Source organism: Melospiza georgiana, chromosome 2 (assembly GCF_028018845.1).
Source record: "Melospiza georgiana isolate bMelGeo1 chromosome 2, bMelGeo1.pri, whole genome shotgun sequence".
NCBI lineage: Eukaryota > Metazoa > Chordata > Aves > Passeriformes > Passerellidae > Melospiza > Melospiza georgiana.
In genome coordinates, this window is record NC_080431.1 from 106,312,510 (window position 1) to 106,335,494 (window position 22,985).

At 38.8% G+C, this 22,985-nt stretch overlaps 1 long non-coding RNA gene across 1 annotated transcript in view; it reads right to left on the bottom strand.

Moving 5' to 3' along the window:
* LOC131080283 (uncharacterized) overlaps window positions 1-22,985 on the bottom strand; it is a 150,049-nt gene that overhangs the window by 30,194 nt on the left and 96,870 nt on the right. Inside the window, exons 2-3 of the long non-coding RNA XR_009114151.1 lie at window positions 19,277-19,344; window positions 16,395-16,493 (exon numbers count right to left, since the gene is read on the bottom strand). This is a non-coding gene — a long non-coding RNA (uncharacterized LOC131080283). The remainder of the gene's footprint in view (window positions 1-16,394; window positions 16,494-19,276; window positions 19,345-22,985) is intronic.

Sequence of the window (22,985 nt, forward strand, 5' to 3'; positions counted from 1 at the left end):
AGGCACAAATTGAGAAAAGATTACAGCGTTGGGCAGAATCTCTCCCTCTTTCCAAATGCTGACATATCTATCCAAGAACAGTGACCATTTTAATGTTGAATCTACTTGACATAGCATGACAGATAAAATTAACCTACAATGCTAAGCAAAAAAAAATCGGTGCATACTGATCTGAACACAGATTTCTGTTCTACTGGAAAACACCAGATTTGTTTTCATTATGAGAAGAACAAAAGGAAAAGCTGAATTTTATTTGTAAGGAAAATAATTGGATAAATTAATATGTTCCACTTCAAACTGAGTATTTTTGTTCTGATTTTGATTTACTGTTATGTTCAAACTATAGGTTGGAAAAATAAGAAGTACATTGAAATAAGAAACCACAGAATTTCATTATGGATGAAAAATGGCATTTTCATCATTTATCCTTAATTAGATTTTATTGAAATTGAAGCCTCACACAAAATTTTACTATTTATAAATAAAAATTATTTTTCCAATGGGAAACTTGTATTTTGGAAACCCCTCCACTTTTGACTTTTACAACTGAGAAAATAATGTGCCCATGTTATCAGTCCATAGTACAACTTTTAAATGGCTTAGAATTTCATCATAACCAAATCAAGCCAAAATCCACTTAGGTGAAAACCAACTTATTGGAGCTGACAGACAGTAAAAAGTGGAGATACTAGAGACAAGCCAGAAACTGAGTGCAAACTGTGAGTCCTACACACAGCATACACTGAACACCAGTAAGCAGATAACATTAGAGAATGAAGAGCATTAAATGTCCAGGGCAGCAGACGCAGAAAGAGGAAGGCACTTAAGAAGACATGGAGAAGTGGAAGCATTGAAGAAACATTCACACAAGTATACTACAATGTGAACAAAAATGATGCTCTGAGAGGCTATCGCAGCAATACATTATAGGAAGGAAAAAGTTGGAGTATGCACTAAGACTTTAAGTGTATTCACTACAAACCAGGCAAAATAGGAAGAAAAACAGTTAAGGTATTTTATATTTTGCAGACAAGTCTTTATTTAGAAATCAGTTTGGGGAACTAAAATTCTTCAGAGTCCCTAATTACACTCAGTTTCGTATCAAGCAGCAAAAAAATGGGAAAAAATCACTTTCAGCAACAGATTAAAACAAGCAATGGCTCAAAACATAAAGACCATGCACTTAGCCCTTATTCATATGTGAAAAATTAATTCAAACACTTGAAGAAGTCTAAAAAATATGAGCCATAAAGCTGATTAATCTCAAAATTAGAATATTTATTATGTGCTGAATTATGTGCACTTAGCCACCAATATTAAAAATTACAATCCAGTAAAATGAAGTAAATGGTTGTACTTCAGACTGTCATAAAATGTTGCTTGGAGAAGTCATGGCTGAAATACAGTATGTTGTTTAGCATCCTGACAAAGGTGATCACTGGTGAGGAAGCCAAAGAGAATGGACTGAGGGTTTTGCAGGAGCAGAGGGGGAAAGGGGGTCACGTAAAATGATTTGCTACAAGCAAATTTTTCTTTAGCAGCTGTGGGACAAACCCAAACCCTGACAACTGCTTTAGAGGATGGATGGAAAACATGCTTCATGCCTACTGGGTAGTAGGATGCCTCCTTTCCTACAGGAAGCAGAAAATGCTAAGGGGAAAAGTTTTCCCAAGCCAAGTTCCAGCAGAAGAAAATATAACTGGAGGCACTCAGCCCCAGGGACCTGGAGTGCTCAAGCAAAGAAAAACTCTTACCTCAGGTTTTAATTTTTATTTGATTTATATCAGAAAGAATATTTAATAGCTTCCCTATTCACCTATGTGCTCTGTAATGCTCACACATACAGAGTATGAAGATTATAAGACAGACTAATGCCTCTCTCCACTGAAATTACTGTAATAGCAAAGCCATTTTGCAAATGACAGTGTAAGTATCAGCTCAGATAATTCTGGAAAATTAATGCCTCAAATGAAATGCTGCCTCAGAGCTGAGGGAATACATTTTATTTTTGTTCTTTTTACTCTTACTTCATATATATTGTTTACTACTCTGTAAACAAGAGTATAGTTTCTTTTGGTTTTTTTTTACCCCACTCTTCAGCATGAAGCCAGTGCAGTCATTTAGCAGGCTTTAAAACCAAAAAGGATCTCAGAATCAGCTGACATGAATGCTGAGTGCTACTAACCAGAGAAAGGTGAACAGCCTGCAGGATGAGGTGGAGATCAGAGGCATGCACTCAGTCTCCCTTCACCTGGAAAAGGGGATGGGAAAGCCACACACAACTCCAGGCAGCAATTCATTCATCTTATGTGCCCTAAAATTGCTCTGCAGAGGTGCTGCTCTCTCTGCACACTGATAAATGGAGGCCAAATCATTAGCATGGACTAAAGCACCTGATTTCTGAAGCCTTAGAATACATTAAAAAGATTCTGCACTAAAGACTATCTGACTCTGCAGGACAATGACAAGGAAGAAAAGCTACACAGGACATTACCAGAACAGTAAGGGTGGAATGAATAACAAGGTGACTGGAACAGTAATACAAGTTTTCTGGTTGTTTGCTTGTCAATTTGTTGATATATTTCTATTTTTGAGACCTAGAGAACTACCTCATTCTATTTATGCTACCAGCAACTTGGTATTTACTACTGCTAACAATTTTTCTTAAGCTAAGTTTGTATATGCCTCTCATTCTATCAGATTGTACAATTATCAAACAAAAATGGCAAATTCTTTCCTTGGCCAGATCATTGGAGGTTTTTAGCCCACAGCACACTAAACACAGGCTTTATCCATTATGTGGAAAATATCCATAATAAATTAAGCACACTCCAAGAATCCTCTAAGAGGTTTGAATAAAACAAAATCAAGTACAGAGCCTATATACCTCAAAGATGCTCTGAACTGCAGCACATTTGGATCTGTGTCATACAATGAAGATAAGAAAATTCATTCTTTCTCAAGATACTATTTCCTATATCCACTTCTTCAATTACATTAATTTTAATTTATTATCTGTTTTCTGAGCCACTTGATGTTTTCAGTGCTTCAAGGCTGTGGTATCTGCTTTTGAGAGTTTGAGTTATCATAAGGTTTTAATTGTCATACTAATTGTGGTAATTCATTTATTATGTTGTCTTTCTACTGAATTCAGGCTCCAAGTCAAGCTCATAAATTGATAAAATTAACTCTGTCACTGAATTTACCTGGTTACAGAACATCAAAAAGTACTTTGCAGAAACTCACATTCCCAATCTGCAAAAACCACCATGATAATGGACACTCAGTGGATAAGAAATTTGCTGAATGATGATACCCAAAGAATTGTGTCAAAGGTGCCCAAGGCAGGGGGTTGGAACCAATCTATGATTCTATGATTTGAAGATTTGAGGATTTCATTCAGGGCTTGTCAATTATTAATAATATAAGTTAGAGCTGGGAAAGATTTTGCTGGTTTTGGAATCCATAAGTCTGTCAGTTCCTTCTGACTGAATAGTTTGATAGGAAACATACCACATTATAGTCAAAGTCAAAAGGACAAAATTAAAAGCAAATGAAAAAAAGAAAATATAAAAAAAAGAAAATGAAAAAAGAAAATATAAAAAATCTCAAGCTATTTCGCTGCTAGAACTACTGGAAAGCATGTACTACTGCATCTTACCACTTAGACAATAATTTTCATTTTTTTCTTCTCTCCTTCCCTTTATTACAGTTTTTCTTGCATGCAATTACACTATTGCTTTAATTAGGATCAAAAGTGAATCTTCTCTCTCCACTTGGGTTCAGAGAGGTCTCAGAGAAAGTGAATTAGTTTTCTAGTAGGGTTACTCAGTGGTCAGTAATAATGAAGCCTTGTTCACTTAGCACTTTCTTGATGACCCAAGCATAACAGAGGTCATGGTTTGTTAGATAATGGGATGTGCAGGACTGAAAATATTGGGAGACACTAAATGCAAGATGTTCTTGACAAACTGGAGAAATGGTCTGGAAAACTGCAATTCACTAAGTGTAAATTCTAGCTCTAGATGAGTGTACACAAATACAACATGGCAAACAGCTAACCATGGCAGCAGCCATGCTGGAAAAGATCTGGAGGAGGCTAACAGAAAATGACTCAGCACTGATCTACTGCTGTGGAAATTAATGCCCCTTATGCTAGGAGCTTATACTCCTTATACAAACAGGAGTTTAATCTGTAAGTGGTACAAAATAATCCTCTTTCCTACTTTCTTCACCAGCCCTGGAGTCTCAGCAGATCTGATGTGTCAGGTGTCGCATATCCTTTCAAGAAGGATGCAGGCAATCAAAAGAGGACACAAAGGAGAATGCTGAATAAGGTGAAAGAGATTTGATCTCTGGGAAAAAAAATTGAAATTTGGAATTGTTTTATCTGGGGAAGAGTGCTTGCAAGGCACAAGAGAAAATATGTTCTTTGTGAATCAGAAGAAATATGAAAGGTCTAGATCATAGCAAAGAGCTTGGAGATGGTTTTTTATATTGGTTAAACCAGTTGAATAAATTTTTCTGGAAGCTGTGAAAACTCAATCAGCATGGTTTTAAGCACTGCTTGATTGAAACCGTCAGAAATGTCACAGGTAGAGGGATCTTGGCTTGAAGCAAGAACCTTTAGTCCAGATGGCAGACACAGCTCAACTGAATAGCCTGCAGTCTGCCTGTTACACTTTGTATTTTTGCTCTGCAGATGACAAAAAGATATACTGGGATGTAATACTTTGCAAACTCCACAAGAAAATAAACATAGGCTTGGCTGGTCCAAAACTTGCACAAGGCACACCCCCTCCTGTGTGTGCACAGGCAGTGTGAGATGTGATCACCAGACAGCCCTGGCAGCCCTGCTGCTCACACTGCATCACCTCACTGCACATGGGGGTGCCAATGAGGGCAGCAACGTCCTGCTGACCTCTGTCCTGCATTCCATGACCCACAGTGTTTCCCCATCTGACTTCCATATTGTTTTTGAGGGATGGTCAATTACATCATTGCTCTTTTCCTCCTTCTCATTGTTTCACCTCAACCCCTTCTCTACTTCATCTGTTGGGGTTTTTTCCTGTCCCATGCATCTCCTCCATTTCTTCTACTTGTAGCAATTTTTCAGAGCCACAAATGTCTTCCATTTGTTTCAACATGGTTTGCATCCATTTAGAATGCAAAAATGTCCTATGAGCTTCTCTTCAGCTTTTGCAGCTGGGATTTCTGCCCTTAAGGCCTTGTCAGTGATCATCCCTTTAAGTGCCAGCCATGGAAGGGGTTCACAATCAACATGGAGATGGCAACAGCTCAGAATATCTCACTTACCAAAACAATCCTGCACCACATCCGCCAGCCTGCTTAGTTTTCTGTTGTCAGATTCCTGTAGGTTATGAGCAACATCTCCAACAAAATATGTTGCAAGATGTGGGATGGGGATAACACAAAAAGCATATCAAACCTGCTAAAACTAAACACTGTTAGAAGATGTGAGACGGGGTACTTTGACTCCTTGTGGCTTATGAAAAACAATCCTTAAATATTACTTTATTTGAAAGGCACCAGTTAATTCTGTATAATGTAGACTATTAGCAATTGATACACTTGCTTTGTTCAGGGAAATTTGAAGAATAAAACAGATTTCTGTTTCCATCAAAACACTTCAAGCTGGATTTAATAGTGCTGAAATGCTAATTGTGAATTGTATTTCACATCATACACTGCAGACTAATTTACAAAGAGGAAAACATTATGGTAAATACCACAATGCATTCACTATGAGTCATCTAAGCATATGATGAACTGGAACAATACCAGCAGCACAACATAAAGCAGCTGAATAAAAGCTAGAGGGAGTACAATACCTTTTGATCAGGCCTAGCATATACTAAGCATATATACAGCTGCACACACACCATTAGGTTTCTGGCAAAGAAAACAACATTTTTTGAACATATTTTGTCTCTCCCTCTTCTTTCCCCAGTGCAACATTCCCAAATACATTTGCATTAAGTAACCAAGAAGCAAAAGAAGTAATCTTGCTTGTATGAAGAACAGGCAGCTTCAGCATCTGTTCCCCATGCTCCACTGTGATGCTGACCATGCTTATATTACACAGATGCTTGCTTTTAGCATCCTAATGAGAACTTTCAAGAATTCAATTACTATTAAATTAGCTTTACTGAATGTTATCAGAATGCTTCTGAGGGTTTTGTATTATCCCATCAGCACAGGAAGGAAGGAATACCACATTGTCAATCCAATTATTTTTTGTGTACTTTTTACAAGAAGGGGAAAGGGTCAAGCGTATGATTTCTCAGGCGAAAAGGAAGAAGGGAGATGGCATCTCTGGGAATTCAGTACCAGTTCCTTGGAACTTGAAGAAAGCCACTTTTGTCAAAGCCTCTCAATCCTCTCAGTAACCACCAGCTTTTAGTAGTCACTGTAGCATTTCCAGAGACAGTGGCTCCCTCTGAAACAGCTATCAAGCAGTCAGGATCCTCATTATCCTCAACACAGTGCTGGAATTCAAAACACATTAGTTTATTCTCTGCCTCATAAAACTTCTCTGAGGTGAAAGAAGCCCTGAAAAACTCAAATGGCTTCCTCCAGCTGGACTCTGAAGCCCTCTTAAAAGCCCCATGACTATGAGTGTATGATTCTGAGATACCTGGGTGTGCAGGTGGGATTGCTCCCAGGGATAGCTCTGCTTTCAGAAGAAAGGTCAGAACACTGGTCCCTAGCCCTTCCATCCAATAACTATTCATGTTTTCCCCAGTACCTTGAAGCATTGTCCAAAGCAATATTACAGAGGGTAGTGTATTTCAGTTATAGTTCCCTGGTAACATTATGTTAGATATTTGTAAATAGGTATTACGTGGACACATTACATTTCTCTCAGCTTTCCTCCTTCACATCCCTGGATACTTATATTTTGCTCTAAAATATGCACTAGAAAGCTCTTTGGTACTTTACTCCTTTGATTTCCATTCTGGTAGTTGTGTTTCCTCAACTTTTTTCTGAGGATCAAGCATTAACAGGCCGCCATTGGTTCAAAATTGTATTCTGTTTCTGAGATGTGTAACAACCCTGTTAAGAACTGAGCCAGAAACTAGAGTAGGGATTTGATATATAAATCCTCAGATGTCCCACTGTGCCCATCATTCATCAATAGCTCACTCAACAGCCCTACTATTAGAAACAGAGGATGCCAGCAGGGATTAAAGCACAAGGAACTCTGAGTGCATATTAACTGAATTAAATTGTCAATGTATTAAACTTCCATGAATTCACAGGTTGATTTAAGCTTGTGTAGAAACTAAACTTCTACCAGGTGATACAAAAATACCCACATACAAATACATACTTAAAAAAAGAGGGAATCAATACTCTCACTTCATTGCAAATTTAAAAGAATCAAACACAATTAAAACCTGCTTAGCTTAGCAGTAATGCAGAAGAATTTAATTACTTCTCTCAGAGCTTAGATTTCCTTCTCTGTTAAAACCTTTTCTTCTGGAGAACTTTAGCTGTTCAGGGAGCATAAAGAACAGTAAATAAATATGTGGCAATAGTAATTTAGTTATTCATATGACTGGAAAAATGGTTGTATTTATCCCTTCAGCATACACAGTGCCATAAGATTGCCTTTTCTAATTTATTGAACTAAGCCAGGAAACAATTACCATCCAAAAATGCCAAATCCCCAGGCACACATACACCCAGCTAACTCGTGTTGTGACTGCAATCTGGAACATCCCTGTGCCATGCAGCCACAGGGGACCTCAGTGACACTGTAGGGTGGCAAAGCACAGCACTGTGCTCATGGAACAGAAGCAGGGCACGTTCTGTGCACAGGCAGCACCCAGGGGCTGCAGCATTCTCCCAGCATCAGTCCCTCCTGAGCCAGGCAGGTGAGCAGCCCTGGGGGAGGGCAGCAGATGTGCTCCATCTCCCATCCCTCAGAGCCAAGGCAGGATGCATCCTGATCATTTGCACCCCAAGGCAGATATTCCAGGAGCCACCAGCTGTCACAGCACCAGGAGCTGATGGAGGACAACACGCAGCAAAGGGTGTCAGGCCCAGGCAGCTCCCAGAGGAGGGCAGGGTTTTCCATTCAATGCATCAGCAGCCTTTATAATGTCAGAGGAGTGACCTACTTCAGCTGAACCACAGCACAGAAATCTCCCCACTTCCAGTAAATTGGAGAATAGGATAAGACACCATGTTTTAAAGCTGGGCAAAACCAGGACAGTTTCCCAGCTATTTTCCTTCATGCTTCTTCTACATTCATTTTTATATGAGGTTTTAGACTAAACTTGGAAGGCTTTTTCAAAGTCAGACCTATGGCTTTTTCCTGTGTTTATTTTTACCCAGCTGAGCTTCTACTGAATTCAATTTCAACCCAGTAAACTTGATTAAGAAGAGCTTTGGTGGGACCTTGGTACGTCTGAGAGCAGGGGCTTCCAGCTTTCCCTCCTCCTCCGCTAGTCCAGGATAACTGGCAGCAGCATCACAAGCTACTTTACCTCTTATCACCTCACAGTAATAATCAATACCAACTAAAAAAGCAAACAGTGCAGCTATTATTTGAGAAAGAAACTGCAAAGACACCCATGGTCTATGGTCTGTGGAGATGACTCATTCCACAGCGCAATCTAATTCCAAAACAATTACAGCAAAATCAAAATCCTCACACAAAGGAGAGACAAAACACAAAGTCTGGACCTCTGCTGAGCACATGACTCTATAAAGCTGACATGACTGCAGAGATTGTACTGCCTTCTAACCATAAAGCACAACAGTCCATTTTCTTTAAACTCTTCCATGGAGAATTAACTGGTAAAGAAAACAGACTACAGGGCAGTATGGTTCAAATGTGGGTGCTTGTGCATCAAATTTGCTACTGCAGTTTAATTCAAAAAGAGAATTAGCATTCTTTTCCTCCACTGTAATTTAAAATAAATTACCCACTGACCAAAACCAATAGATTATCATATTAATTGGTAACTTTTATGTTCATTATATTGTAAAAGAAAACCACAATTTCTCTAAATATGTTCATTACTCAGATAATTATCCAAAACAATTATGCAATACAATTACCCAGACAATTACTTAGGAGGGAAATTATCTCCAGATGCATCACAAGCTATTCTACGAAGTGCTCAGTATTTATTGTTATAGTTGTATTGGCTATGATTGATCAAATGAGTCATATATTGTTCCATCAATTCTCCTTTCTGAGCAAATACTTCTAGAGCAAATATCCACTAACTCTAACTTCAGGTGATGTAAATATTCATGTGAACATGTGAGCTCACACTTCACATTCATACTCTGGGGCAGAAAAAGTCTGAACTAACCGAAATCTAATCCAGGCAAAAAGCCACTTGACTATGTATTGCACTGTCTGTACTTGCCCTTAAAGTAATATTTTCTACCTGTTAAAAGCAAATTAAGCCAAGTTCTGTGAAACAACCAGATAAACAGTCAGATTCCTTCTCTTGATCTGAAACTAGTTACTAATTTGGTAGAAAGATTATTTTAAACATTACAGTTTTCCATGTCAGTGGAAACTGAAAATTAAGTGGTAGCTATTGTGATCTCATACAGTATTGCAAATTCTCATAATGCAAAAACACTTAAGCTTTTATTTTAGATCTGAATTTATGGGCTTCTTGTTTTGAATTTAAGATAGATTATCTTTTAATTATTACCTTTTCTTCAGGTTTGGAATGAACCTAAGAATTCAAAGCACAATCACAGCCAAATCAGGCAAAATTAGCCTGTGTTTGTGAGCACAAAGAATGGAAATTACAAATCAGGCTTCAGCATTTATTAACTGAGTAAAAAATTTAACAGATTAGCTGTTTTATAATTAAAGCTATGAAAGCCGTAAGAAAGTGTAGGGCTGAATCAACAATTCTTGAGCAAGTTTGCCACAAACTCATTAGTATTTCTGCATCATTGCATTTCTAAGATTTTTTGAAAGTTTCAAGGGTCATAATGCCAAGGCTCAGTGAGGTCCAGTATAGTCTTTGAATCACCTTAAGCAGCAAGGTTTAAAAAGCCCACAAAGTACACCTCATTTTACTGTTTTAAAACATTGCACATTAAGATATTCCAGTTCAATCATAACAAAGACTTGCCACAGCTTACCCTGACAGCACATTCTTCAAAATATTCTTAGGCCTTATTTTCAGATGTTTTTGTCCTAGTTGGACAGATTTGACAGTATAGATAGGCAACTAAGCCCTAGGGCTAGGCATGAGTTTCACTTCTTAACAATATTTTATCTACAAAGAGCAGCATAGGAAAAGACAAGTTGCTCTGTGCTCTGCTGCTTCTATTGACTTTAAAACGCAAACTCATACTTCCTCCTCTGCTTTCATAGAAGAATTTAATTGGTGCCAAAGTGAAAGATCCCAGCATGACCTGTCTCCACTCTAAGCCACTCTAGCTGTGATTGTGAGCAAATTTGTACATTCAGGCACTGCTGCAAGAGAGACCTTCCTAATAAGCTGAGGTTTTGCACTGATGGAGGAAAAAAAGAAGTGCTTGGTTGGAAACGGAGAGCTGAGACTTGGTTTACCCCACCCTTAGAGTTAAAGCTTTAAAGGCCTCAATAAGGACCAAATGAAAACAGAATAAACACTTGACTATTTACTCCACACAGAAGAGTTAGTACAGGTAAAGTGCTAGCAACTTGTGTAGGATAAGAGCTAACCTATATTGTATTAACCTATATTGTGTAGGCATTAGGATTGCAACTCCTCACATATTTTTCCACTTTTCTGACGAGAGTCTCCCTAGGGAGACTCCTTTGCAGTTTCTAGGTTTTCACTGCACTGTGAGCAAGTCTGAGTTAGCTTTAAACTACCTGCTGCTGCTTGTAATGAAAAGTCAGTCACTCAGCCTCAGCATAACATGTTCACTACCCACCAGTGCAAGGTGGGCATGCTTTATCACAGAATCATAGAATGGTTTGGGCTAAAAGGCACCTTAAACATCACCTAGTTCCAACTCCCTGTCACGGACAGGGAAACCTTCTACTAGACCAGGTTTATTCAGAACCCCATCCAACCTAACCCTGAACACTGCCAGGGATTGGGCACTTCTATGGGCAATGCATTCCTGTGCACACTTACAGGAAAGAATTTCTTCCTAATATCTAATCTAAACCCTCTTTTAGTTTAAAACCATTGCCCCTTGTCCCTGGAGCCTTCTCTTCTCTAGATGGATCAGCCCCAACCCTCTCAGTCATTATGACCTGCACTGCTGCTGCATGGCATCCCTTGCTTTCACACAGTGCCCCTTTTGCTTGGGGTGTTGTGGAAGGGCATGGTCTGATGCAAATCTAATATACACACCCATCACTGACCTGGCAATATCCACAGCCAACACGTGTGGCAACCTGTCCCTCTTTCTGATTTTGACTTTAAAAAGCTTAATCCTTGCACATTAAAAGAAGAATTTAACCACAAAGAAATTTGTAGTAGTTTGTCTGAGTATGTTGAGATAGATATTAGAAAAAGAGGTTTTTGACTGTTTTTCCAGTGCTGTCAATGGAGAACCATAGCATGCAGGTAAAGAGCAACAGCGTGAAGAAATTATTGGAAAGATAATGCCAGTTGTTTGAAACAGTGCTTCAATGGGGCTAAATGTGAACACAGGCTAAATGTCTCAGTGTCCCAATAGTCTTCTAAGGAAAACTGAAGCCTGCTGAAAATAGTCTTGTTCTAGACAAATTTTCCCAACCTCAGCTACTTTTCTATTTATCTTTAACATATCACAGACATATAAAAAAATATATCACACACAAATCTGGACTGAATAATTATTTCATCCATATAAATGTATTATTTTAAACTTAGGAAAATATTGACCAAGAGAAATACACAAGCAACAGAAACACTTTAAAATTCTCTGTCTTTATAACTAAAACATAAAACCACTTGTTTTCCCATAACTTTGGCCTGAAACAGTTGAGCATCACGTCCACATACTTAGAGGAGTGCTTTCTGCAACCAGTAAAACTGGAAAGGACAGCCAAAGCCAGAGGTGAAAGGCAAAGCTGGCACATGGGTATCACTCTTTTCTTGCTTTTTTGTGCAACTGAATTGGTTGGTATCCTGAGTTTGTCACATTTGTCACACATAAGCATGACAACTCACAGAGTTCCTCTTCCAGTTTTGACACTGGAAGGATGGATAAACCAAAAATTCCATTCTTTGTTAGAGATCCTTGCCCCAGGTAGTTTGTCTGAAAGAAGGTTCAGCTTGGCACACTGGGAAGTAGTTCATTGCTAAGACAGAAAAAAGATCTGTTTGAGCTGCTGTGCCATAAGAGAAGATAAGGGAAAATAACCTGCAGGATGGGTTCAGGACAACAGCACTCAAATACAAATAATGGACAGAAGATTTAATGACCTTTGGGGTACCATTATGGCTGAAATTTGTGATCCAATGAATCATTTATTTGCCACTGACTGTAATGGGACTATGATTGAATTGTTTTTGTGTTCTCCCAAAGTGTGGAGGACTCAATTTTTGAAACTTTAGGCACAAACCAGGAAGGAATGAGAGAAAGAAACTAGCCATAAAGCAGAAAATGTAAACAGTAATTACAAAATTAGTATTTTCTTTAACAGGATTTTTGAACAGAGAAATAGCCATGTAGATTAAAGTCAACCAGACTATTTTTTTGTAAGTTCTAAAATGTTCTGCAGAGAAGCATTTATTTAAATGACATTTTAAGGAGGATCCATGACAATTTCAGAAGGGAAACAAGGAAGAGAAAAAGGAATCAAAACACTTCCTTTCTCAGTTTGAAAACTGACATTTTTATTCAAACATTTTCACCTAACAGAATTATAACACTGTGACTTTGTGCCAGTTTGGAACAAAAATAGGTGTATAACCTTCAAAAAAATCATCATAAAATCAATCTCTTTCCTTTGACCTGCTGTCTAATTGTCTGGAATTATATCATATAGCTTAAGAAGCTGCCAAGAAACGTCCAAATTCAAAGACATTATGAAAGTAAGCAGAAAATAAGCTATTTTTTTAATGTAACCTCACTGATTTCGTAAAAAACCTTGGCTTGATAGCCTCTTTAAATTGCTATTTTTCCCTATATGTGAAGATATAAATACCCTCTTGCTACTAGATGTTTTTGTATCACCAGTGATCTCTGATCAAGCTGCCTCACTTTTTATTAGCAAAAATAAATTTTATAATGTTATTTGCCATACCACCAAAATCTTAAAATATTTTCAGTTCTTATCTATAATTTTGTAGGTGAGAATTGTAGGTGCTGTTGAATGGGATTTAACTGGAAGCTCACTTTTCCTTTTAAAAATATGCATTAATGTCAGGATGGGCACAGATGAGGCAAATCCCCTTCTTCCTGGCAGGCTGAATGAGTGATGTTGGCAGGTAGGAAATCAATGCTTCTTTGGCCTGGAAACCAACAACACAAAACTAAAGATGGGGCAGAGGGATTTTTCAGTGTCTCTACAAAACCAAACCTCATCTTAGGGACTCCTGGAGTCCATTTCCAGAGCCAGTTCTTTACTCTGCACTGCTGTGCTGCCCCTGGCCTGGATGTGCGGAAATCCAGTGGAGGCAACATCTGGCACAACTTGGAGAGGTGAGGTGGAAACCAGCTAATTAGGAGCCTGTCACTAGAGGGCAATGCAGCACTTTAGCTGTCCCATCCCTGCCACCCGGTGTGTCCAGCCTGAGCTCTCCAGGAGCTCCGGGCAGCTCCCGATCCCGCCCGCAGCCCGGGCAGAGGCATCTTATTGTAATTCACTGCCTGCGGCTGTGCGCATCCACCCAGCCCCGGCTCTGCCCTGCCAGGAGGCGGAACGGCCTCACTCAGCCTAGAGGAGGACACTGCTTAAACCGAATCCATTTCATCAGAACGGCCTCACTCAGCCTAGAGGAGGACACTGCTAAAACTGAATCCATTTCATCAGAACGGCCTCACTTAGTCTAGAGGAGGACACTGCTTAAACTGAATCCATTTCATCAGAACGGCCTCACTTAGTCTAGAGGAGGACACTGCTTAAACTGAATCCATTCCATCAGAACAGCCTCACTTAGTCTAGAGGAGGACACTGCTTAAACTGAATCCATTTCATCAGAACGGCCTCACTTAGTCTAGAGGAGGACACTGCTTAAACTGAATCCATTTCATCAGAACGGCCTCACAGCCTAGAGGAGGACACTGCTTAATCTGAATCCATTCCATCAGAACAGCCTCACTTAGTCTAGAGGAGGACACTGCTAAAACTGAATCCATTTCATCAGAACAGCCTCACTTAGCCTAGAGGAGGACACTGCATAAAGAGAATCCATTTCATTAGGCGGAGACTTGTGGGACTTTGCAAAACCTGGAATGCTTGGTTGGCAGGCCTTTAGTCAGATCAGGGGATATCTGCAGGTAACAGGACCTCCTGGCAAGGCTGATATTGTAGAAGACAATAGCAAGAGAGAGGCAAGAGCTTGAGGGAAAATTAAGCGCTCATATAAGCAAGCAAGAATCCCATTTAAGACCAAGAATCATAGCAGTTGTTAGGCATCCAAAATAGCATCTATTCACAATCAGTTTTGTGCAGAGAGAGAGAGAGAGCAAACAACCAAGTTTAGAATGGGAGAGCCCAGAGGATATGTCAAATTTTGAACTCAGTGTTGAGGTGCAATAAGTTTGGTGCCACTGTTACATTATGAGAGTTAGGTCTAAGATTCTCAGTATTTAAAGAAGATTCTTATTTTCACAGAAATGGAAAAATTTCTCTTTTTCATGCAGATTAAAATTCTCTACCCTGTTATAAATCAAAAATTAACAACTTTATCTAGGTCAGGCCATTGAAGCTACATTAAAGTTTTATCCTCATTCACTAAATTTTAATTTTAATGTGGCACATCTGACAAGTCTTGTGGGACTACTTAGAATCCATTGACATCCTTCTGTCACTGGTATCAAAGCCTCATCTTTGAGACTCTTGTTTCCAGATACCTAGCTGTCATTGGATTATTTTGTCTCTGCAATGGTGTCACAATTGATGGCTGTGCAGGCATTCACATGCATGTCCCACATATGTCAGCCAAAGCTCACACACCACAGAAATAAACAGCTTTACCTCTAGAAACACAGATTTCTATGTAGCCACTTAAAGGGGAAGCTATAAATCATTTTTTATCCATTCCAGCTTTTTTTAAGTCATTGTAACTGGTTGCCTGCAAGAAAAACTCTACAACAACTCTACAGTTCAATTTGAAAACAATATTTAATTACAGGACTGGCTATGAGAAGAAAAAAAATATTTTCCATATCACTGCCATCATTTTTATGACTATTTATGGTAGAAATGTTGATGCACTATTTGACAAAACTGTCGGTAGACCTGGAAGACATCTAATTCTAGAGTAGAAACAGTTCCACATTATTTGTCTAGTCAGTCAGTTCAAAATTATGGCAGAAATTTAGTGTTTCAGCTATTGTGGCCTTTAGCACCCGAGCAATTACCAGGCTTAACTACAGGCCTCTTACAAAATAATAGTTTTGACGCATTCATGGAATGTCAAAGTATGTTCACAGATCCTTCCCTGGCCAAAATATCACTGCCAACATTTCAAAAATACAAATGGTGAAATGCACATCTATAAGGTAGGTGTAAATGGCTTCACAGCAACTTCTTGGAAATTAATTTGACCGAGGAAAGAATCCCCAAACTTTTCTTCTGTTCGTGTTCCCAAGCAGTTGCCAAGGTTTGTGCTCAGACCTCAGACCTGCTGTTAGCATGGCTGTGGCTCAACAGGGGCAATACCCTGTCAGTCAGGGCAGCTGGCTAATCCTGGGCTTGTGTGCAAGAGAGGGGAAAGATGTAGGACAGAAAGAGACATTCCTAACACATGCAAAATGACAGCACATGGCAAAATTACAAAGAGATTTTCTTCTCATTTGCAGTTGTGTTGCTGTCTTTCTTACGGGGCCCCTCTGACACACTCAGGGAAACACCACTGTCCTTGTGTTTCCCAGGAGGGAAGGTGTTGCACTAGGTCTGAACTCACCAAAGTATTACATCACCCTGCATTTCTCATCACAAACCTGAAACTTCTTCCTACTGGAGGTCTTTAAAGTCTCATTCTTCCTTCTGGGATACTGCACATAGACCAAAGGCTTTCAGGCACCAGAGGCTTCTAACAGACACGGGGCTGGGATGAAGGAAAGGAAGGACAAAACACATCCAGTAATACATGCTGTACCTAGTTAACATAAGCTGGCAGTGTTCTCACTGCATCTTTGACTTTGAATGCAGCACACACTCCATTCTGTCCCCATCAGTATGCATCAATCTTTTAACCTGAATTTACAGACAATGTTAAATGTTTTACCTGTCTCACAGTCACTTGAAGCTTTCTGCACTGTTTTCTCACTTTCCTCCTTCAGAATCACTGCCTCATATGGGGAAATTGTGGTTCACTTACTTTCTTCTGTAAGAATAAAAGTGTGAAGATAAAACTCCACGAGTGACAAGAAATGTTTCTGCCCATTAGGAATACTGGCCTGGTTCTCTATCTAGTCTGGCCTGGTCTTTAGGTGGGAAGACTAAATAATGTACCTCACAGCAATAAGGCACTGGTAATTTTTCTTAAGAAAAAATATTTTATTTACATGTGCTTGATATTGATAATTGACCTTTTGGTTCAAAGCTGAAGTTCTACTCCTGAACCCATCTACAACTAAGTCCCAAGTATTTGTTCTTCTTGACATATTAGGATTACATTTATTGAACTTCAGCTTTGTTTTTAATTGAATGCTGATGCATAATCTTACCACTTATTAGCCTTATTTCTCTTTCCTGTTGCAGATCCTAAGTGTTCCAAGCACCATTCCTCCTTAAAACTAAAGCTCCTGCTTGTTTGCTTTTTCATTTCCTTAGCCAGCTTTCAGATTGCATTTTCCTGAACACCACAGCTATTTATTCAGGGAAAGGACTAAAGGACAGATTCCTTCTGACATTCTCAGCATGCTGCTGTGAAGACTTCTGGCTTCAAGGGTCCACAATAATGGAAGATGAAAGCTTTTTAACAGTTCACCTTCTTGAGTAAATTACTAACACACAAAGTTCAAAATAGGTGCAAAATTCATATTCCCCTCCTCGGGAACTGACATCAACAAAAGCAAACTAAATGTATCAGGACCATTGAACACACATTTTTCCATTTACATACAGCAGAAAAAAAATTACTTTTTTCCAAAGGAGAAAAAGAAGTAAATAAAAAGGCCTTTTTATAGAGCCTAATTTCAAGGATATTTCGGTATCCACTCTCCATTATTTGTGCTTGGATTTATATCTTCCGGCACACAAATCAGCCAATTCTGCAACTTGGCTTCATTAAATTACTTTATACATAATTCAAGATGGAAGTAAATTCTTTTCTTTTTACTCACACCGTCCCTCTTTACACCTGCAGTCAGTCATAGGACTACATTTTGATAAAGTGGCTCAGTGACTGTTACATCTTCTGACAGTAGCAAACTTAGAAACATTTTTCAAGCATGGCCGTTCCCGTGGCTCGGGGCAGGGTGAATTCCAATTTCCATCAGTAAAATATATGTGGGCCACAAGGAGTACACTGGTACCACAGAGCCCCTGAAGCCATGAAGCATCCAAAGCACTCAGAACAGCTCAGGCACTTTATCCCACTGACCCACATTCACCACCAGTCCCTGCCCATTCAAATACGCTGTTTAGACTCCCCTAAGTCCCGGTATCAGTTGATGCTTGTCACTGATTAACATTCTCAAATACCAAAAATATTTCTGAATTCCAAACAGGAAAGGACATCAGGTGTTACAGCCAGGAAGCATTTTGATTAATGTTGACCAATATATTAAAAAAAATGAAGAATAGGGTCATCACTTTCTTTAAGACATCAGATATAGCACTTTGCACCAAGGAAAATCCCCCACTGAGTTTGTACTTGCCTAGCAGAGGAGAAGTAAAAAAAGAACTCAAATCATTTAAAAATTTGCTCATCTGTCATAACATTAACAATTTTCCAACTTTAACATGGCCCTGAATACAACATAGGCCTAAAAGCAAAAATAAAATGAAAAAACTCCCCAAACACCTTCATCTTCACATTAAGATGGATTTTTGCAATGAATGAATAACCTCTTTCACTTTTAATTTAGACCTACCCATCAACATGGCTGTTATTATTCACAGCAGCAAAGTCCTTGCCACACTACAGCAGAAATAATAGCTGCATCTCTGGGTTCTGTTTTCCCCAAGAATTCACAATGTTATTTAAATAAGTCTAGTATGCCATAGGTACAGCAGACAAGGCTGCTTCTAATGAAGGGCTATTTTTATTTCTGTCCCAATTTTATATAACATGACTGGAATTTGCTTGAGGAAGAAAGGATCACTAATAGCATGCCATCTTTCCCCTGCATGCAAGGACTCATGACATCCTTGGACATTTTCAATAGTCATGTTGACATCTATATTCTATGAAGAAGCACTATGTCATTTACTAAACAGCACAGGCAAGACAGTAACCTTGGTGTTTCCATAATACATGATGCAGTGTTTTCCTGAGAGAAGCAAAGAAATAATCTACTGCCAGGTAAGTCAAGAACTGAGGAAAAACCATCATCTTCTTCATGTATGCCTCTGCAAGACCCAGCACAATGTGATGTCCCTGCCTGGCTTATGACTGGGACTCTGATCCTGCTGCCACACTGGACCATTGGGTCTCCTCTCCTGCATGGCAGGAAAGTGAATTATAGCACTGAGTAAAGCTTTCCCCAGTCTAATTCCACAGTTCAGTCTTTCAAAAGGACCTCAGTGAGATGCCCAGAGCACGTGCTGTTATGATAAGTGCTGGTTATTCATGTCCCCAAGGCCTATCTGACTGCTCCTGCCTCACTTTCCACTGCAATATTTTAATTAGGATCCAGAGGAGGTACCTCTGCAGAACTATCTGAAACTAAGTTGTATGTGTGCTCTCCAGGTTACTTCTTGAAAACAAATGCTGGTATCTGCAGTCTTATTATTCACACATAAAATGGTATGGCAAAATTAATTACAAGTGACACAGGTAGCTAAGTTATTATATTGTACTTAGAATCTTCACCCTTTTTATGAACAGCCTCTAAGTGTACTTAGATTTCTTTAGGTGAAGCTCTGTAGCATAATCAGTATTTCTACCAAAGTGATCATTTGGGATGTATCAACAAATGCAACTATTAACATAGAGCCTACCTTTCAAGAGAGTGGACAGCCAGCCATGATGGAAGATGTAGGTAGAGGCATCTTACTGTAATTCAGATCTGCAGAAGACCAAACAGAAAATTAGGGAATGAACTGAAAAAAGGACCTTGATGTGAAAATGTCTGTTTAACCACCCCAAAAAGAACTGTTTGTCTGGTTTCAGACATATTTTTATGCCAGGCTTATTATTTCAGGCTTATTTAAGTGTTTGGAGTTCATCTTAAAGCCACCATTTAGAGCTGTTGTATTCAGAGGTAAGTGATCACTAATCAGAGAGGAAGATGAGAAATGTTATATAACTCAGGGTAAGGATCTCTATAGTAGAGGAAATTTTGGAACTATCCAGAACTTGCAAGGAGAGACTAAAATAAAAATAGTACCTAGATGACAGGCTTTTATTGATACAGACATTTTACCTTTTCACTGTCTATTTGTGAAGAGATAAAAAATACACCAGGTCCTGAAGGAAAGGCTGTCTTGAAGTGTGTAATGAGCACTGCCAGGAGGCAAGAAGTTTCTTCCAGGACCTGGTTTCCAACACCTTAAGGCTGCAACCCACTGAACCAGGAGAGGCTCTGCCAGCAGGTGCACTCTAGAGGTGAAAGAAATGAAACACATCACCTGAAAGGTAGGGCACCTGGAAGACCCTGAAGCTCTTTGCTCCAAACTTGCTGAGAAAACACAAAGGCCCTTTAAACTGCCTTTCATGGCTTATGTGCCATTCTATATAGCTAAAGTGAAGAACACGATCTGAATACCTAGCAACCTCAAAATAATGTTCAAAATAATAGAGACACCCCTAAATTCTACTGAAGTTAATATCATTTTTCAGTTTGAATTTTGAATGTTATGAACTTTTATGATTGCTGAACTCAAAAAAAAAAAAAAACCATGCCCTAAAGTCCACAATATTACAAGGAATCTAAGTCCAATAATCTTTTTTAAATCAAGCATTTGTTTAAAATTGTGCAACTTATATCAGAGTTAGGGCTGAAAAAATAAACTACTTAACAAAAAGTAGGTTTATGTCACAGTTGGAACACAATAAATATAGTTTATTCAGAGCAACCAGAAGTGATTTTTGTCCAGGAATGTCTTATTTCTATAACTGTGTTGTGCATCACTTCCATGTGTGTGTAACAGCAGTTCCCAAACTGTGATCATTCTACTCATTTATACTACAGTGCACAGTAGTATATTCTCCTCATTTCTCTGATTACAGTAGGTAGCAAGAAAAGAGGTGTGAACAGTATGTTGCTAATGAAAAAAATGTGGGTGCCAAGAATGAATTGCAATAATTGTAATATTTGATATTAAGAAGATGAGGGAAAGAAATTACTGACACACTTTCTCAGCTGCTCACTCAGTCACCATACTGATAGGTAAGCTGCTCAAGACTTATGTATGAGAGACTTAATACAGCTAATAATAAATTATAATGAAGTCTGAACAAGGATATATGAAAATTACTGTGTCCGCATGACATTTCCTACTGCAGGAGGAAAGGCTGAGTCAGCAGGAGACTGGAGAGCTGTAGTTATGAAATGGAAATGAGCTTTTCAACTCAAGGAACATCAGAGAGATGGAGTTCTAACTCCCAGTGAAAGCCAGCAGGCAGAGCACATAACCCACCTGGTCCCATACAAAGTAAGAAAAATGCAAGCCCTCTCCCAGTGCCATGCCTGGACTGGAACAGTGTGCAGAAAACATATTTATTGCAGCTTTGTGCCATATTATCTCCAGGGCTTCAAGCCTCTACTGCAGGGTAGGATAGTTAGCTTTCCTATTAAACATGGCAGGATACAGCTGGAAGTTGAAGCAGAAGAGATTGTGTTTAATGAAACTTCCCTGAGTCTTACACTTCAGTGGTGTGTTAAGACCTAAAAGCATTTTATCTAAAACCCTGGACTCTTCTGTAGAATTCAAAATACAGACCAAGTGTTCCAGCTCAGCAAAGGAATGATGCAGCAGTCCATCACTGATGAGAAATATTTTTTTCCAGGTGTTTGAGTACAACCTATGGGGTGACTAATCCTCTACCTGAGTCTGAAAATCCCAGCTCCACACTGTTCCCAGCTGGGAACAGGAATGTGCTTTTGAAGAGACTCTCCTGAGCATTCCCCATGACATCATTTTGCTTTTCAGTGCAGGGCAATCTGAGAGCACAGACTGTGCTCATTTGGGATGGAACTGAACTGGGGTGCCCTGAGTGTGCTGCATTGCTCATGAGCACTCATTCAGCAGGGTGGAAGTGCATCTTTTAGAGGGTATCAGTGTGGCTGTTGAGTCTCCTGCATTCTCTGCTCACCTGTGCAGGACCACTCCTCTGTGAATACAGAAACACAACTGTGCACCCTACATACACCACTACTGCCAATATGCACATCTCAACCAGGAAGTTAGGAAAAAAAGAATTCTGAGATGGAAATTGTCTCTTTAACTGAAGTGAACATTTGAACAAATGGGTATTTGCAAAGTTACTAATATAAACCCCTTTGTACAACTTTACAGGGACAGGGAATATAAGAGCAACCAAGGGCATTCAGACAGACTAGACAAGCATATTGTACCTATGAAATGCTCTTTATCATTACTGCAAGCACTAGTGCTTGCATACAAGGCATGTAACTCTTGTCACGTTGTCTGTAGCATCATGACAGAGCTTATAGTTTCAGGAGGGATGTGGGCTGAAGATTAATTCATTTCATATGCATTCAGATATTTTCATTTTCAGTTTTTTCATTTTCTCCCATATGGAAGAGACAAAAAGACAGGCAGCTTTGAAGGAAAAACCTTTTTCATTTTAAACATTCTTTCCTAAAATTTAGTATTTCCTCTGAAATAGCATATTGGTCTTCCTTAAATGAAGATTTGAATAGTGAATAATAAATAAAATAAAAATATGTATTTCTTTAATCATGAAATGTTGGAACACTTTGTAAATTTCTTTCCTTTGTTGTTGTTGTTGTCGTTATTACTTGATTTTCCATTTCAATGAAAAACTGATGCTTGGAACCAGCAAATAGGCATGCATCTGTTGAATAATGCTAATTCATATTCAAGCTGTGCTACTTAATTACAATGCATTTTTCATGGTACCATCACAGATAACCATGGATGATTCTTGGTCAGTCACGACTTTCTTAATTAGCAGGAACTATTTTATTTTTTGACTTTTCATGGATTGAATAGGGTACGCCTTCCAGCTCTCATGATCAAGCATACTCCCTCCCCAAAGCATAGGATTAAAGGCATTATATTGATCAAATTACAAGCAGACATCTTTTTGCTTTGCTCTGCAAATGTAGAAATTAAATATTCACAAACCAAATGTATTACAGTGAATAAAAAACTGACTCAGTCCTGGAAAGGCAAAACACAATGTATCTGAGGAATTTCACCCTAAAAAGCTTCCTTCTTGAATAATTTTAAGATTATTTTTAGATATTAGTGTAGGTGTTGGGGAAAAGCCCACATTGCTTTAAAGTCTGCCTTTTGTTTAAAACACCATTTCAAGAGATGATGTTATGCAATTAGAAAGAAGAAAGGGAAAGAGTCTAAAACCAAGTGATTCAACCCAGTTATAGTAATAGAATTTCACACAGTCTGTAGAAGGTTCTGTCTCAGAAAGCTTTAGAAATATTCTCAGGTATATAGTTTAGTAGATCATTGATATTTATGTTCATATTACATGAAAATA